The sequence below is a fragment of the Tympanuchus pallidicinctus genome, unplaced genomic scaffold (genome assembly GCF_026119805.1).
Source record: "Tympanuchus pallidicinctus isolate F22 unplaced genomic scaffold, pur_lepc_1.0 scaffold19, whole genome shotgun sequence".
NCBI lineage: Eukaryota > Metazoa > Chordata > Aves > Galliformes > Phasianidae > Tympanuchus > Tympanuchus pallidicinctus.
In genome coordinates this window covers 9,931,412-9,948,142 of record NW_026294710.1, presented here as the reverse complement: position 1 = coordinate 9,948,142, position 16,731 = coordinate 9,931,412, and the positions used below count along the sequence as shown (strand labels likewise).

General features: G+C 41.2%; 1 protein-coding gene across 6 annotated transcripts in view; it reads right to left on the bottom strand.

Annotated features, from left to right (window-relative positions):
* GRM3 (glutamate metabotropic receptor 3) overlaps window positions 1-16,731 on the bottom strand; it is a 108,718-nt gene that overhangs the window by 66,695 nt on the left and 25,292 nt on the right. For 2 of the 6 annotated variants that reach the window (XM_052681025.1, XM_052681026.1), the window contains exon 2: window positions 15,386-15,483. The exons of 3 other annotated variants lie outside the window; for them this stretch is intronic. The gene's annotated coding sequence lies outside the window, so the exon portion shown is untranslated. Of the gene's footprint in view, window positions 1-2,807; window positions 2,917-15,385; window positions 15,484-16,731 lie in introns of all 6 variants that reach the window. One more of the 6 variants, XM_052681027.1, reaches the window with a different exon arrangement.

Here is a 16,731-nt window from a genome sequence, read left to right as displayed (position 1 = left end):
TCCATATGTAATACAGAGTTGTAGGACTGTAGGAAGTAGTTCCTGTTATAAGATCAATATTGTTAGAAAAAGTAGGTAGTATTTTGGGTATGATCCTTTGCCAGGTCTTCATTACCTAAACTTTCTCTGTTTTCTCATCAGAAGCATTGATTTAACTCATGTTGCTCTTTACAAATGTTGCTTTATTTAATCAGACTACTGTGGTCACTGTACCAACTCTTCACAAAACTGTTTTTCTGGATAGGTGACCAATTTCAGCAGGGTATGCAGCCCATAGCAGAACCGAGAGAGCTCTACAACTGAACAAAAGTGCCCTGAGTAACCATTTTATTTTTATGAGAAAATCCTGAAACTATCCATGAAGGTGCCCTTCAGTAGCTTTTTACTCCATGACAGCCTCTAATTTAAGGAACTGATTTCCCCAAATCTCTTAGGAAAGCTCATGTATACTCCACATTTTCTGCATTCAAGTCACTAAAATCCATGCAAATCTTTCTATTGGCTTTGGGTTTTGGATCACACTGTGACATAAAAATTCCTCCTCCATTCTTTGGAAGGGCTCCAGCATAGTAAGTAAAGCAGTGCTCTGAAACTTGGTTCCATGCTCATCTCTGCCTTTGGCTCACCTCTCTGTGCCTATATAAAATAGGGATACTATTACTTTCTGACCTTGTGGATGTGTCCTAAGAATTAATGTTTGTAATGTGCTGTACACCTCTCCAGTAAATGGTAGCCTAGTCAGTGAATGTACTTTGTTCTTTGTCTGGAGGCAAATTAGTAAGGCCCTGGGAGCAGCTGAAATTTGGTTTCATTGGACAGTAACATTAATCCCATCTTCTTCAGGCTTCAGCCCAATTTCATTCATCTGGTGACATGCCTCAGACCTAATTTCAATACTGTGACATATTCTTCAAGGAAAGATATATTTTTTTGGGTTGTAAGAGAATATATTGGTAGGTTAAGCACGAATGAAGATCACGCATCATAGAAACACAGGAGGTGATACTCTCCAGTACATCACAGCTCCTCCATCCTCCAAATGGATCAAAGGAAGAGTAATTAAACAAGCCATGCAGAGTTCATGCTGCAAGCATACAGAGGTAAAAATCATAACCCAGATATCTTGCAAGGGATCCCTATCCTTTCTGGACATGGGCAGCTTCCTTCACAGGACTTTTAGTGCCCCTGGGTTTGGATCTTGTTCAGACTTTCTGAAGAGTCTTCCTAATGACAGTGGAGCAGTGTAGGGTAGCTAGCTAAAATGTAAGGATGTCGATAACTTCTATTGAGTTGAGTTTAAATTATCCTGGGAGAAAGTCACTGGCATAGACAGACAGCATTTAGGCAGTAATGCTTGATAGGCTGGCACTACTTTCTGAAAGCAGCCTTTACCTTGACGCTGTAAGCAGAGAATTTCCAGGAAGTCCTCCCAGCACGCCGAGAATAGACAGCTGAGAGCTAACCGTGCAAACCAAAACATGTAGTGTCTAAAAGAACATCCAGGAAACCCTTTCTTCAAACAGCTCTTACTCATGACCCCAAATCATGACAAGCATCACCAAGAACCTCAGCACACACAACTCTGGCAGGCACCTGTTATTATTGCTATTCTTTATTCTCATACTTCACTTTTATTGAATAATCATCTTACAGCTATGTTCACATTACCATCCATTGCTCCAGCACTTACATACACTCAAAGGGCAGACTACAAATGCACGTAATAACTCTGCAAATGCAAGTGTTCTTGTTTGTTTTCTGATGTTTACTTGCTTGACTGGAGCATTCCACTGAAGCCTCATATCCTAGCTAGTTAGAACAGATTGTGAAGTGGGATTCATGCCTGGATAAAGCTAGTTCATTTGCTTTACAACACCAAGACAAATGCTGATGTGAAGCACGGTCACAAAGTCAATCAGGTCTAAGAATTTAAACACCAGAAGATTTACAATTCCATTTTGACAGCTCCCTCCACTCTTTCTCCCCTTTCCCCTAGCAATAAGACTCATTTAAAGCTTTACAATATGGGAAGCAGAAGAGGTGTCATTAATTTTACTTACACAACAGCATTTGCACTTGTAAGGTTTTGACAGCTTCTCTAAACCCAGAGGAATTCAGATAGCTAGAGCAAATGAAAGTACACCAATACTTGTATGGGAAGGAGGTAGTTTTAGAACTGAATACATATTTTCTTCCTGCAGGAAGATGACAGTGATGAGAGCATGTAAGATGATTAACTACCACATTCACGTGGTGTTTATTTAGTGTTATTTTCCCTCCTGTTCAGCATATTCTCTTTGTGTTTCTAAAATCAATAAAGCTGCAGCAAGTGAAGAGATTATTTCAATATTTCTTGGGATACTGTGCCCTTATCACTCTGCTTGGTACGCATTGTTTTTGATATGGCAGACAGAGTCTTTAAATGTTATGTTTGCTACTTAGAAAGTTCAGATGACTGTGTCTTTTTGGGGGGTGAGAAATCCAATTGCAGAAAGCTGAATGTATACGCATGCAACTAAATCCTTTTGGAAACACAAGTGGGATTTATTTTTTTATCGCTGTCATGATTTTGGATGGAAAATGGAAAACTTGCAATGAATTCATAATAGGTCATTGCATTACCATCTGAAACAGAAAGAGCGTGCTTGCTCATTCAGAAGGGAAGACAGATGAAGGCAAGCAAACAGCAGAATAAAACATGAATTAAGTGATAGCCACTTGCTGATCATTGTTCTGCTATCTGTCCATTATCTGTCTGGATGTAGGTAGTAAATGCCACATGAATTTAAATAAAACCCATTACTCACACTCACTTACAGACGTGGTGATAGGAATTGCTTGACAGATCTTACATAGGGAACTTGGATGTAATTCAGCCTGTTGCTCTGTTGATTCTCCTTCAGCAAAATCCTCTACCTGTGCAGGAATATTTTAAGACCTCACTAAATTTGAAATGGTGACAGAGCATTAGGGGTTTTTGCTTATTTGTTTTTTTTTTCTCTCATTACTGGGTCTCTACAATAACAGATGGTGAAATCTCTCCTGAGTAAGCCAAATGCCAGTGCTTTTTTTACAGGATGTCATGCAAAGGCACCAACAGCTCAGCTCCTACTAGATCTAGAAATTGATGGGCTTGCTCTAGTGCCTTTTAAAGTTCCTGGGTGTCTTTAAAACACTTTGGATCACCTCCTTGAGACATGTGAGTGAGGCAGGCAATCAGTTTTAAATACTTCCTTATTATTCCCACAGCTTCCTTTGGACATGCTGGTAAACAAGGTAATAATCTCTGCTTTAACAACAATTCTTTTTTATAGCAGTGAGTCTCCTTACACATGAGTGTAAGGTCAGGACATGTTGCAAATAGATTTAAAACACTTTTTTCTTTTCCTTTCCTTGTTGAGTGGGGGGCTTCCTATTTCTGAAATAGCCACAGCTGGCAATAAACACCTGTACAGTTACAGCTGGCAGAGGTTAGATGAATGAAAATCCTTTTGACCAAGCTTGTATTTCCTTGGTCGTTTTGCTATGCTTTATTAAGGGAACATGCTCTAGTGTTTGCCAAGGGATATTAAGAGTTATTTCATGCTCCTAGAACAGTCCCAGTTCACTCTTTTCTCCTGATGGTTAGGTAATGAGCTGATGGCCAGCAAATCTCAGCTGAATTCACAATTCTATGTCAGTGTGACAGTAGGGACATTTCTTCATCCCTCTAAGTCTCACATTCTCCATTGGTGATGTAAGACTAGTCAGATGAACTGTGAGACTAAGTTGGGGTATATTTATAAAGGCAAAGAAAAGGCCAAAACTCAGATGTTGTTCTGTTTATATCTACCTTGTATTCCTTGCTAAATTTCTGGCTTGGTTTCAGCATGTATATCAATCTATTAGGTTGCTTTTGTGACTTTTTATTCAAAAATTCCTAGAAGATGCATTGCTTAGTTCAGAAAGATAAAATGAATGAGTTGACTGTATGAATATATAAAACCTGTAAAAGATAGCTGCATCTGGCATCTGGGATTTGTAGGCTTGTGTATTTCTAGCTACAAATTATGGCTGTGGCTTGGGAAAAGAAGACTGTTTTTGCATTTTGTATGTTAACAGTTTCTGGTATCTTGTTCTACTGGTTTGGGAATTCTAAGTGGGAGGATGAAAGGCTGGAAGAGACTCTTCTGTTTCTTTGTACTCCATGGCTTCAAACCCTCTCTATGTGTGTTCTCTCCACCTCAGAAATCTTTCATCTTCTTCTCTTATTTCTTCTTAGACACTATCAGAGGAGGAAGAACTGATGGTGGTCTCCAGACAAGATGGTTTTGTATTGTAGAAACTAAATTCAGAATACATCCCAAACTTGGGACCAGGTCTGAGTCTTTCCTTTGCACTTAAAGAAAGGGATAGAGAGATGCTCCACCCCCCTTCCCTAATCCCTTGGTTAAGATAGCTAAATTTGTCAGAAAAATTGTGGTTTAAGCATTTTGTAAGTATGAGTAGGACTCCTATCCTGGCAAAACACTGCACTGGGCTTTAACCAAAAGTGTTATGACCCTAGTTATGCACAGGTGTTTGCTGCTTTGTTTTTTCCTTATTTGAGGCTCCCTTGCATTTCATAGGGATAAGCCCTGAATTTATCTACTTTGGCACTTTTCATGAGACAGAAAACAGCAGAAGGATAGAGGAAAGAGAGGGATTCATGTGAAAAGTCTTGAAGGACAGTAAATGTCTTTTGACTGCTGCCTGTGGAATTTTCATATTTACTGGGAAGGAAATCATGCTCAGCAATTGTCATTGCCTCCCAGAGAAGTAGTGCATCTGTTTGAAGGTACATATTGTACTTTCAAAGCTCACTGTCTCTCAGACAACATAGCCTGTGACAGCTGAAATCATTTGGGATGTTCCATTTAAAGGGATACAGGACCAAATTCCCAGGGGCTGTGGATGGCTTCTGCACATAAAACTGTCATTGAGTATGAAGAGGAATTTTCAAAAGCATTCAAAAAGTTTTTGCCTTCTCTCATGAAATTAATTCTGCATTATCTTGATCATCCAAATAGCTCTTTCTGAATCTGATCAGGTTTGGCTGTGATTATTTTAGCAAATATGATGGGTTGGGGACCACTCTGGCCAGGACACCACTTGATTCAGCTGCTCTGCACACCCTTACAGCCAAAATCTCTGGCATTCCAGAACTGGATGGCTACATCCCAGCAATCTGTAGTGAATGCCATTACGCCTGAGCCAGTTTTCAGCTTCTTCCCAGGAGCTGTTCTGGGAGACTTATCTTGCCAAAAATCAAGAGCCAGGGAATGTGTTAGCAATTAAGTGATATGGATGGTCACATTCAAGTGGATGTTCTGTCACTCTTGGCTTGAGAGCTGCAGTTGCATTCTTCAAGCTCCCCTGACGTGAATACAGATGATCACAGAATGGAATTATAGAATCTTTTGAGTGAGAAGGGATCTTTAAAGGTCAGGTAGTCCAACCCTCCTGCAACAAACAGGGATGTATGCTAGATGTATGCTAGATCGGGGCATGCAGAGCCGGGTCCATATCAGAACTGTAAATGGTCATTTCAATGAGAAGCTGTATACCAGCAGCAACAGCTATATCTCATATCATAAATTAAAATTACCTGGGGAAATTCTTAAGCAGTGGGATCAGTAGGTACACAATGGTGCATCCTCATTCTCTCAACAACTGGAACAGATTACTCACACTGAGAATGCTTATGGTGAATGGTCCTGACCATGCATGAAGTATAAGGCCATGTCTAGGAGTCATGTGGGACATTACCATGTCTCTAAAGTTCTCAGTGACTCTTGTCAGAACCATTCCAGGAATCTTTTGATGTGGGTGGTCAGTTTATACTGCATGCACCTTTTCATTGGCACTGATTATTTTACTAGTAATATACGACAGACTTCACTACTCTTCTGGAGAAACCTTGATGCATTCTAGTACTGAAGACTAGTGCAGTAATCAGGGGACTGGTGAGCCCCTTTTAAGGGCTGAGAGCAATGTGGCTTCACTTATTTAGGTGAGTAAAAGGAAAGCTGTAGAAATTTTTGGTAGCTCTCTGTATTTACCTCAGAGAGGTGGGTACTCAGCAGGGAGAAGAGACTTCAAAGATATTTTTGGCGCAAAAACATGCACATATAATCTGGTCCTGAATAAATAGAGATGAGAAATTAGAAATTATGAGGAATTTTCTAAATAGTAGAGGAATGTGGTTTTGGAAAAGCCTTCTGACAACAGGAGTAATTGCCAAAATAACCAAAATTGAAGAGAAAGCTAAGAAATCCATGGAAGGGATTATATGACCTGATAGCACTTGACAACACAAACTGAACTCAGTGACTGAAGAACTCCCTTCAAGTCTTATCTGTGATGATCTGCAGAACATAGAAGGAGACCATGTCCCATTGATTTGCAGTGACAGAGAAGGAAAAACCAAGTCTCAGTCCCTTCAGAGCTAAATGTGGAGTTATGTTGTTTAGCCCTGTTCTGTCTTTTTAATAGCAAAAGAGCCCAGAACTATCTCCTGCAGAAACACACAAGGCAAGCCGATGTAACACAACTGGGGAAGAATGTACTAGAAAAGTTATTTATCCTAATCTGTTTGCAGTATCTTCCATCCTGCTATAAAAATGGAAAAAATAATAAAAAAGGAAGATATCTAGATACTAACTATATATCCAACATATATTAAATTCAAGAACATTTATATCTAAATGGCTCCTTCATGTCCTAAATTCTCAAAGTTGTGCTTAATTCTTTGAGCACATAAAGGAAGTAAAAACCACCCACACACTACTTCAGAGCCATTTTTCTTCATCTAAATGAAATTTCTTTAGTTCCATTCATCTTTACAGCTCATTCAACAGGTCCCTCTGCAGCAGTGAAGGGAAGCGTGTTTCAATGTGCTAATCCAGCTCAGAGATGGATTAATTGACTCACAGGTCCCTCTGATCACTAGCCAGATGTCTTTCCCCAGCTGGCAAGCCTTACTTATTTTCTTGTTGTTGTTAATTCTGGGGTTCAGCCAACAGGGGCCCTTCTCCACTCAATCAAAGGCAACATACCCTCTGCCGACATTTTGTATTCTTGCCTGCTTTCCCTTGAGCAATGATATTCAACTGTAAACCTCCTCTCCTGGCTCTTTTTAACCTGGCTGTTGGCCCCTCTGGAGAGGTTTCTTGGGGCAATTGCACTGGTGTGTCTGCATGTTGGTCCACTGTGGGCTGGTGCTCTGCATGCTCAAGGTGGATGATGGAGAAATGTGGTGTGTGGAGCATCACGTTCAAGAAATTTCAAGTGGGAGTATTGAATTTTGGGGGGAAAATAAAGATTCGCAGACAGTAGAAGCATTTCCTTCACTAGGGTGCTATGGAATGACAAGAGAGCAAATCTTTCAGAGTGATTAGAATGACTGAGCAAGACTAGATCTATTAGGAAAGTAAGTTGTGAAGAAGTGTAATAGAATGGATGTTTCAAAGATAGGATATGTGAGGAGTCCAAACTCCTCTACTAATTCTGTCACTGGCCCTGATTCCTGAGCACATCACTTCTCTGGCACTTCTATTTTCTCATACCTAGCAGAGAATTAATTATAATATCTTTTAAAGTCTTCTGCAGTGACTTGCAGTGATTTGGTTAAAACTTTATTGATATTGATTATGTCAATTTTGGCCAGACAGTAAAATATTACTTGTTCTTTCCAAGTGTTCTGTTACACTATTGTGATCACATTGAGTTGAAATTTAATCTACAACCTACATTCATCTAGATTCATCTTTTTCCCTCTCCTCTCATTCTCCTCTCCCTCTCCTCCTATAATGAACTGAAAAAAAAGAAGTTCCCCAGAATAGAAAAAAGAAAAACAAAAACACTTCTCCTTGTCTGCACAGCTGTTTTATTTTTTCATTAGAATTGAAGTTGCAAAATATTTTTTTTATGACAAGATGAAGAAGAACACAGCTTGAAGAGAGAGAAGTAAAAAGTTCATCTAAGGTGTGAAAGAAGAGTTCAATTGCATTTGCTATGGATCAAATGCTTCCTATTCCATCTAAAATTAGGGAGGAGGTCATTCATTCAGTATCAGAGCTGTTGCTTACAGTTCATGGAGATATAAATAAGAAGAGAGTCTAATTTAGCATTTTGGTCTGTTTCAGCTTAGGCAAATGTCTTGTATAAATCTCACCACTAATTTCTTCTCACATTAAGCATAGCCCCAAGGAATTTGTTTTACAGGGAGTTTAAGGCTTTGAACTTTGATCACTGTCTGGAAAAGTGTCTGAAAAAATGAAGAGTGAAGAACACGCACTATCAGTATCAATTATTGCATTGTTAGGTGGTGAATTTTCCCCACAGAGAGTGAGCAGTTCACTTGACGTGGTTGGTACAGGGCTCGATCCTCCTCCCCAGCAGCAGTGATGGGAAGCTGATATTTCCCTACACTTCAGCGGTGAGCAGGGAGAGTAACTGCATGCAGCATCAGACCCAAAGCCTCTGTGAATGCAGGGAAAAGAGATCTCTGTCAAGAGAGGCTTTCTGTAGTTTGAACAGTGAGCTGCAGTCTTTGAAGAGAAGACTTCAAAGGAAACAGGAGAAAAGAAACAATGTCTAATCTTCATATAAATGCACTCAAGGGTCTCTGAAACTCAGACGCTTCCAAGATTTAAGAATTAATTATCACTTGCTAGAAACAAGCTTTATTCACAGGTAACTGGTACATCAGTCTGAGCCCTTTAGGTGCAAAATTCATGGTATTATATTGAACTGATTAAAACTTGACAAATCACCATATTTCCCTGCAGTGTACTTGCACATTTTCCAAATGTTTGATGTTATCTTTCACATTGTTTATGTGAAATATCTGACAGTAGCTCCCCAAATTTTATCTGTCAGAAGAGACACTCACAGAAATAGCTTGGTACAATTATGACTTGCAGGTTTTTATGCAGCATAGTGGGATGAGCGGATTCTTGATTTCTGTAGAGCAGTGCAGCTCAGTTGACTTCTACTTACTGTAGCAAAGAAGAAGACTCTAAACCATTTGTCAACTCCACAAATGTATAAATAGTGTGGATCACTGTGAATGACTAAAACCAAAGCAATGCTATTCTGATTTCTCCTAGCAGAAAGATGTCCTCCAAGCCAGCTAAGGTATCAGGATCATAGAATCATTAAGGTTGGAAAACAGCACTAAGATCACCTAGTCCAACCATCAACCCAGTCCCACCACTCCCACTAACCATGGTCCTCAGTGCCACATTTAGCTTTTTCTTGAATGCTTCTGGAGAAAGTGACTCCATCACCTCCCTTTGCATCCTGTGCCAATACCTCACAAGCTTTTTTCCACTTGTCCTATTGCATAACTATTCCTGTTGTATCCATTTTACACCTGATGTTTGAAACTTGAAGAAGTGGTATGGCCCAGGGTTGTGGGGCAAGCTAATGGTGGAATAAGAAATTAAACATTTACGTGTTGGAGAACTCATGTGATGGAGTTATTGTGCTCAACAAAGTGAATGATTTATTGTGAAAATCTGATCAGAAATCTTGCTAGTTCATGGCAGCATGTGAAGCTGTGCTGATCACACTGATAACTGCTGATCAGCTGGTAGTTGATTTCTGTGTTTACAAGCTAAAAGTTTGAGCCGAGCTGGCTGCTGAGGCCCAGGTGCTGCACAGAGCATCTTCAAACCTGATTACTTGATTGTGAGTCTCAGCCTTTGCATCTGTAAAACACTGCCTGCCTCTTGCCTTTAAACCTTCAATGAGAACAATTGCTGCAGAGCCTCCTGAGAGCTGCACCACTGAAAGGAAGCAGTTTTCTGTCATGAGCAAGGGTTTTCAGACCCACAGCAACTCTGTTGGGTATACAATAAGAAAAAATTTCTTCCCTTATAAAGTCAGTGAACCAAGGTAACTGTACAGCAGAGAAAGAGAATGAAAGGCAGAGATCAGGTCAGACACAGCTACTTTGAGAGAATGAATCTCACAGGCAGGATTGCAATTGCTTCATTTTCTGTTTATAGCAGCATGACTTTTGAGGTTAGATGGAATTTGTCTTGATATTTGCCTGGTGGCAGTCAGAAGGCATCAGAGACTGTTATCTCCCCATACATATGAATGCTTTGCATCTTGATAACAAACAGATCCAGGCACTGCACACCACCAGCACCTTCAGATTTGCTGCTGATGGGAGTCACTGGAGATCACAGAGAATCCAAATAACACAGGGGCATTGCATTATCCCTTATTAGCATCCAGGGGGACGCAAAGGGCAGAGATTGACCCTGGTGTTACATTATAACAAGGCTGTGGGTGTTTGTTTTGCAAGGAAATATTCTTCTGCAAATATTCAGAAAAAAACTCAGTTTCCTCTTACTGACTGTTGCAGCTCCCAAGACAACAAAACCTAATGTAACGGGTGCTGCCTCTCCCTCCCAGAATGGGAAATGTTGACATTTCAAGTATTTGTTTAACTGCAGTTAGTTGACACAGCTTGTGAGAAATTATGCTGGGAGGAAAGGAAACCTCCCAAATTCCTCTGCTTCCTGCTGAGTGTTCTGAGTGACCCCACCAGGAATGTCCTGGCCCCATAGCAGGTCCTCCAGCCTTCCTTGGGGCTGGCACTGTCTTGCAGACTTCCAAATTGAAGTACATACTGGGATGAGACTAGCAGTGGCTCTAAGGGGGTGCAGCTCAGGGTTTGAGTGGTATCTTCCAGGGTTGCATCGTAGTACTGGTGATCTTCAGTGTCTTAATCAATGACATAGACAGCGGGACTGAGTGCACCCTCAGCAAGTTTGCTGATGACATGAAGCTGAGTGGCACAGTTGACACAATGGAAGGAAGGGATGCCAATCAGAGGGAGCTTGGACAGGCTTTAAAAGTGAACACACAGAAACCTAATGAGGTTTAACCAGGACAAGTGAAAGAGGTTGCACTTGGGACAATCTCAAATATAGTACAGAACGGGAGAAGTGCACACTGAGAACAGATCTGTGGAGGAAGACTTGGGGGCTCTGGTGGATGAAAAGATGAAAAGACATGAGCCAGCAGAGACTGCTCTTGCAGCCTGAAAGGCCAAATGTATACTGGGCTGTACGGACAGAGGTGTATGTCTCTCTTTGCTCTGCCTTTATGAGGACCTATCTAGAGTACTGCATCCAGGTCTGGGTCCCCTGGCACAGGAAGGATGCAGAACTGTCGGAGTGGGTCCAGAGGAGGGCCACAAAGATTATCAACAAGATCACATCTCCTATGAAGAAGGGTTGAGGGAGCTGAGCTTGTTTGGATTGGAGAAGAGAGGGATCCAGAAGATCTAATTGCAGCCTTTCAGTTCTTGAAGGGAGATTATAAGCAGAAGAAGGAAAGACTTTTTACATGGTCTGATAGTGATAGGGCAGTGAGGAATGGCTTTAAACTAAAAGAGGGGACATTTAGATTAGATACTGGGAAGAAATTTTTTACTCAGAGAATGGTGAGGCACTGGCACATGTTACCCAGAGAAACTGTGAATCACAGAATCACAGAATCACAGAATTGTAGGGGTTGGAAGGGACCTCCAGAGATCATCGAGTCCAACCCCCCTGCCAAAGCAGGTTCCCTATAGCAGGTCACACAGGTAGGCATCCAGGCAGGCCTTGAACATCTCCAGAGAAGGAGACTCCACCACCCCCCTGGGCAGCCTGTTCCAGTGCTCCGTCACCTCACTGTAAAGAAGTTCTTGCGCACATTTGTGCGGAAATTCCTATGCTGCAGTTTCCGGCCGTTTCCCCTTGTCCTGTCTCCACTCACCACTGAAAAGAGTCCGGCCTCGCCATTCTGCCCCCCACACCTTAGATATTTATAGACCTGGATCAGGTCCCCTCTCAGTCTTCTTTTCTCAAGGCTGAACAGACCCAGTTCACTCAGCCTTTCCTGTTCCAACCCTGGAACAGGTTACCCAGAAAAGCTGTGGATGTCCATCCCTGTAGGTGCTCAAGGCCAGGTTGGATGGGGCACTGGACAGCCTGATCTGATAAGGGGCAACCAGCCCACAACAGGGAGTTGGAGCTGGGTGATCTTTAAGGTACCTTCCGACTTAAGCCATTCTATTATTTTATGATTTTATGATTTCTCTTGGCATCAGTGGGCTGGGTGGGGTAAAGCAGGCAGTGCTGGTACAAAAAGAAGCAACCCTGCATTGAGTTGTTTTTCCCTCCTGAAGATATTTTCTATGTTTCTTGTAAGATTCTGGTGTCACTTTCTGCATGCCTTGCTATAATGCATTGCCTGAGGCATAATTAAATTCAAAGGGCATGTCTGTGTTGAAAGGGAGGGCTGCAATTTGTTGGTGTTCAGATTTTTCATTAAAAACCAAGCAGATTTTCTGACTGGCAGGAACAATGGTTACAGAATAAAAATGCTATTAAAAAAGAGGGGAAAGCAAATGCTTTTTCTCTTTCTTTCTCTCTCCCTTGTTTAACAGCTACCTACCTGACAGTCCCACACTGAATTGGAAGAAAGCCCGGCATTTAAAAATAGTGGGATTTTAACAGAAAAATAAGGCAAAGAGAAAAGCCTTGGTGCAGAGAAAGGTGTGGCAGGTGTTAAGTAAATTCATATCGATCTATCTGTCTCTGTGCTCACAAATATCTACAGCTATGCACAAGTGAATGTGTGTGCATGTATGTGTTTCATTATCAGATGAGAAATTTGCCTTCCTGCTGAATTTCCCCTGAAAACTCAGCTAATTAGTTCTCATAATGCCCATGGAGGCAGACGTTAGTATCATCCTTATCCGCAGATGAGGAGATAGCAAAGAGCACAGAGAGAATGGAGCACAGAGAGATTAAGGGATTTCTACTACAGCAAATTCAGGGTGGAGTTAGGAATTCAGTTCAGCAGGCAAAATCCTAACCCCATTAAAAGCAATGGGAGTTTTGCATAAGAGATGCCTGGATTTGACAGTTTTGCTGCTTTGTTAAAACTGATTCATTCTATGCAGCTTCATGTATCTTGATGCTTTCTGATGGAAACCACACCTCTGCCTGTTTCCAGGTCTCGATTAATCCCAACTGAGTCCCTTTGTCCTAGACTTTCAAAGCAGGGACTGAATCTTTCTATGAAGAACTCTGCACCATACACTTACCTAGATAGAAAAATAGTCGGGAGTGAAAAGTGGAGTAATTTAAAATCTACCCAAATTGAGTGCTATATTCTCCCAGGCCACCAAGGTCACAGGAACTGAAATTTTACATTCCAAGTTGCTATGTTCCACAGCTTGGTACTATCAAAAACTTGGCTGGAGGGTTTCAGATATTCAGATGAACTAGGTTTAAAATAGATTGGACAAAGCCAGCTCATTAAAGAAAAAAAGGGTCCTCATTTATCACGGTATTCTTGCCTTCTTGTTTATATTCTCATTCCAGGGGAACATTTCCATATTATTAGGGCATTTTCAGCTCTTATTTTTGAGCTTACTTTGATAATATTGGTAGAACACTTTGAAGTTGAAAATGTAAGTGCTAAGTGGTATCACTGACACACTTTCCAGCCAAAGCTTTTTCCTTCCCAGAGGTCATGTGAAGCAAATGTGTCACACCTGCAAATGTGCATAAATTGCTGCTGGCAGCAGAGGGCCAGATTTCCCTCAAAACTGCTGTAGCAGCTGTGCACGGGCTGAAAATGCCTAGAAGAAAATTCCTCTTTTTGTCAGAATAATCGTTTGCTTAGTAGGGGTTCGCTGCTGGAGACCAAGTCCCAAACCTGGCAGTGAAGCATCTGTAAGGCACAATTTGACTGCAGGATAGATATCCCTAGAAGTCACCCAATGACCTCCTGTTTGCTGTCAGTTCTTCAAAGTTTCTTATTTACAAGTGGATGCTATGGTTCGAGAAGAGCTGGGAGGGGTGCAACATGCTGGGCTATGTGGGGTGGGCAGCAAATGGACCTGCTGTAGTGCCTTGAACATGGGGACTACTTCATGGTATTATCCACTGCTGCAGTGCACTGGACTTCAAGCTTTACTGCTTGCTTGCCTTCATCCTGCAGGATCTCAGGGCAGGAGAAGGGTCACCATGGGCTTATCCATGGAGAATAGTGCCTACAGAGTTTTATGGCCTGCTTGGGAAGTCAGTGACATCTGGGTTAATTTTGAAAACCTGCAGCTGCATCTGTGTCCCGGACACTTGCAACCCTTCCCCATCATCCGCAGGGCTTGTGAACACAGGAAGGATCCTGCCTAGTAACTTCAGGGTATGTACAACAGCTGCCTGTGGAGAGCGAGGTGGAAAGCTGTCATCACACTGCATATATGGCTGCCTTCCTGCTGAACCACAGCAATACAACCACCCTGCTCACCCCTGCTGTGATTTATTACCTTGTCATATTTTAAAAGCTAAAGCAGGTTGAGCTCAGTCAGTGTTTAGATGGAGAAGCCTCCAAGGAAAACTCAAGAGCTAGAGGAAATGTTTCCTGAGTAAGAGCTGGGGCAATAATACAGTGTGGTGTTAAAGACGTTGCCTTTGGACTGATTGTAAAATCAAGGTATTGGCCACTGGTGGGTTGTGGGGAGGGAATGTAATACTTGACGTGACCAGACAATGGCTGACAGGCATTTCTCTTCCTACAAGGGTCAGCCCTACAGCAGGTGTAAATTGGATGAATAGAAGATGATGAATCTAGCTGATTGCTTTCTCTGCTGTGTCTTGTTATAGGGACTTAGAAGCTTGGTTATTTTCCTTTGACCTCTTCCTTTGTATGTTATATAGTTCTTCAAGTTGTGCAAAAACATACAATAGCATTCAAAATTCAAGAACGTGGAAACATTTCATGGTATGTACATTTTTTCTAATAAATCCCCTACCCATCTTCTGGAAATCCACATCTTGCCTATTCCATTAAATCTGGTTCTGCTTAACACTTGGGATTATACAGACTTGACTTCTCCCTCATCTTTCCCACAGAATTACCTGGAAAGCTCATGCTGTTCAAAGCTATCTGCAAGGCTGGATCTATAATCTACCAGCTTCTTACATAGTACAACATCTCCATATGAAGCCCTCAAAGGACAGCCAACCACATCTGTTCCCATTAGATCTGTAGATGTTGTGGTTGAAGTCCTGGATTCTGGGTGCTGGAGCTGTGGGAAGATACATTTTTTACGTTTCATTTGCTAATCGTTTCATTACATAGTTCACATGAAACATCTCCAGTCAAACAATGTGAACATTTCTCTTCTGCCATGTGGGCTACATGCATGTAATAAAATACATGATGCATTTTCTAAATATGAAAAGTACATTGAAAAAGCACTGATCTGAATTCAAAGAGATAAAAGAAAATGAACAATCTCATCCATGCACCAGTCTAACCCCTCTGGTTTCTAAACAAATACATTTCCTCCACCTGTAGCACGTTTTCCCATGGGACTGTGGAATTCAGATTCAAAAGCTTTGTTTTCATCTTCTGTTTTTGAGCCCCTGGTTTAACAAGCTGCAGATTGAAGTAGGAAAGGTGATAAATAATCCCAGAATAAAACCAGAAAAGCAACCAGATTATTTCTACCAACTGTTATTTTAGGTGGCCATTTAAAGAGTGAACTAATTGAACAGCAGGTTGTGTAGGAGACACTGCTGCAGATGCTCTGTGACTATAATAATTAACTGTTCCTCTCAGCTACGAGAGATTATGAAGAGAGCACTGAAAGGAATTTTCTTTAGAATACAAAGAAGTATGTAATGTGAGATTTTTTTGAGGAAAAGATTACGATTTATTTGGACTTCTCTAGACAGACTCAGAATGTGAGATTAGTTCACAACTTACTTAGGAACAAGGACATTTGCAGGATGGACTGCACCCAACCCAAGGTGCTGCAGGAGATGTTACAAGAGAATTTGTGGAGGCTGTTATGTTTTCACAAGTGGCACAAACATTGTCCTAATTTCTGTTTATTTCTGTTGCTGCTATTATGGATAGATTTAGTTTCTATCATAAGCACAAAAAATGAACAAAGATGTATCTAGTTCAGATATCCTTGTCCAAAACATAAATTCTTCATTCTAATCTATGCTGAATGGCAATAACCAAGAAAAAATCTCAATTCCACCCATGTTGTTAGTCATTCCAGTCCAATATAGACACACATTGCCTCAGCTTATTGTTGTAAAAATGATCACCTTTCTTCTGGCCACACAGTATGCAAGGGACATGGGAATCTGCCTGGTGGTTGTGAATGCAGTGCAGACCTTTTTCTGTCTATCATGCCATCAGGCAGCACCAAAGCCCCCAGCAGGTTGTTTTGCCTTTGTGCAGTGATGCTGCCTCTACAGAGCAGAGATACTGACACTTACCTTCTCTGAAAAGCAATTTGACTGATAGCAGTGGCTAAAAAATAACCATAGAAATAACAGGAAGGATTGTTTAGTAGGATTATCAATTACACCACTGAAATTGTGTGAAACCACCCACAAATCTCCTCTTTTGACAGAGAACACATTCACCTTCATGAAAAGCTTCTCCTTGTGTTCCGCCTGCAGAATTAGGTTGAGCGTTATATTTTTATTTCTTGTCATTGGCATTTTTTTTTATTGTTAAGAGTTAAAGACACCCTCTAAAACAAAACAAAGCAAACATATTCACCTAAACATAACTGTGGTCATATCCCCCTTTGAGCTGCACTGGGGACAAGTCTTTTGCACTGGAAATTGCTATGGCTGGCATTTTTGCCTTGGCTTCAAGGAC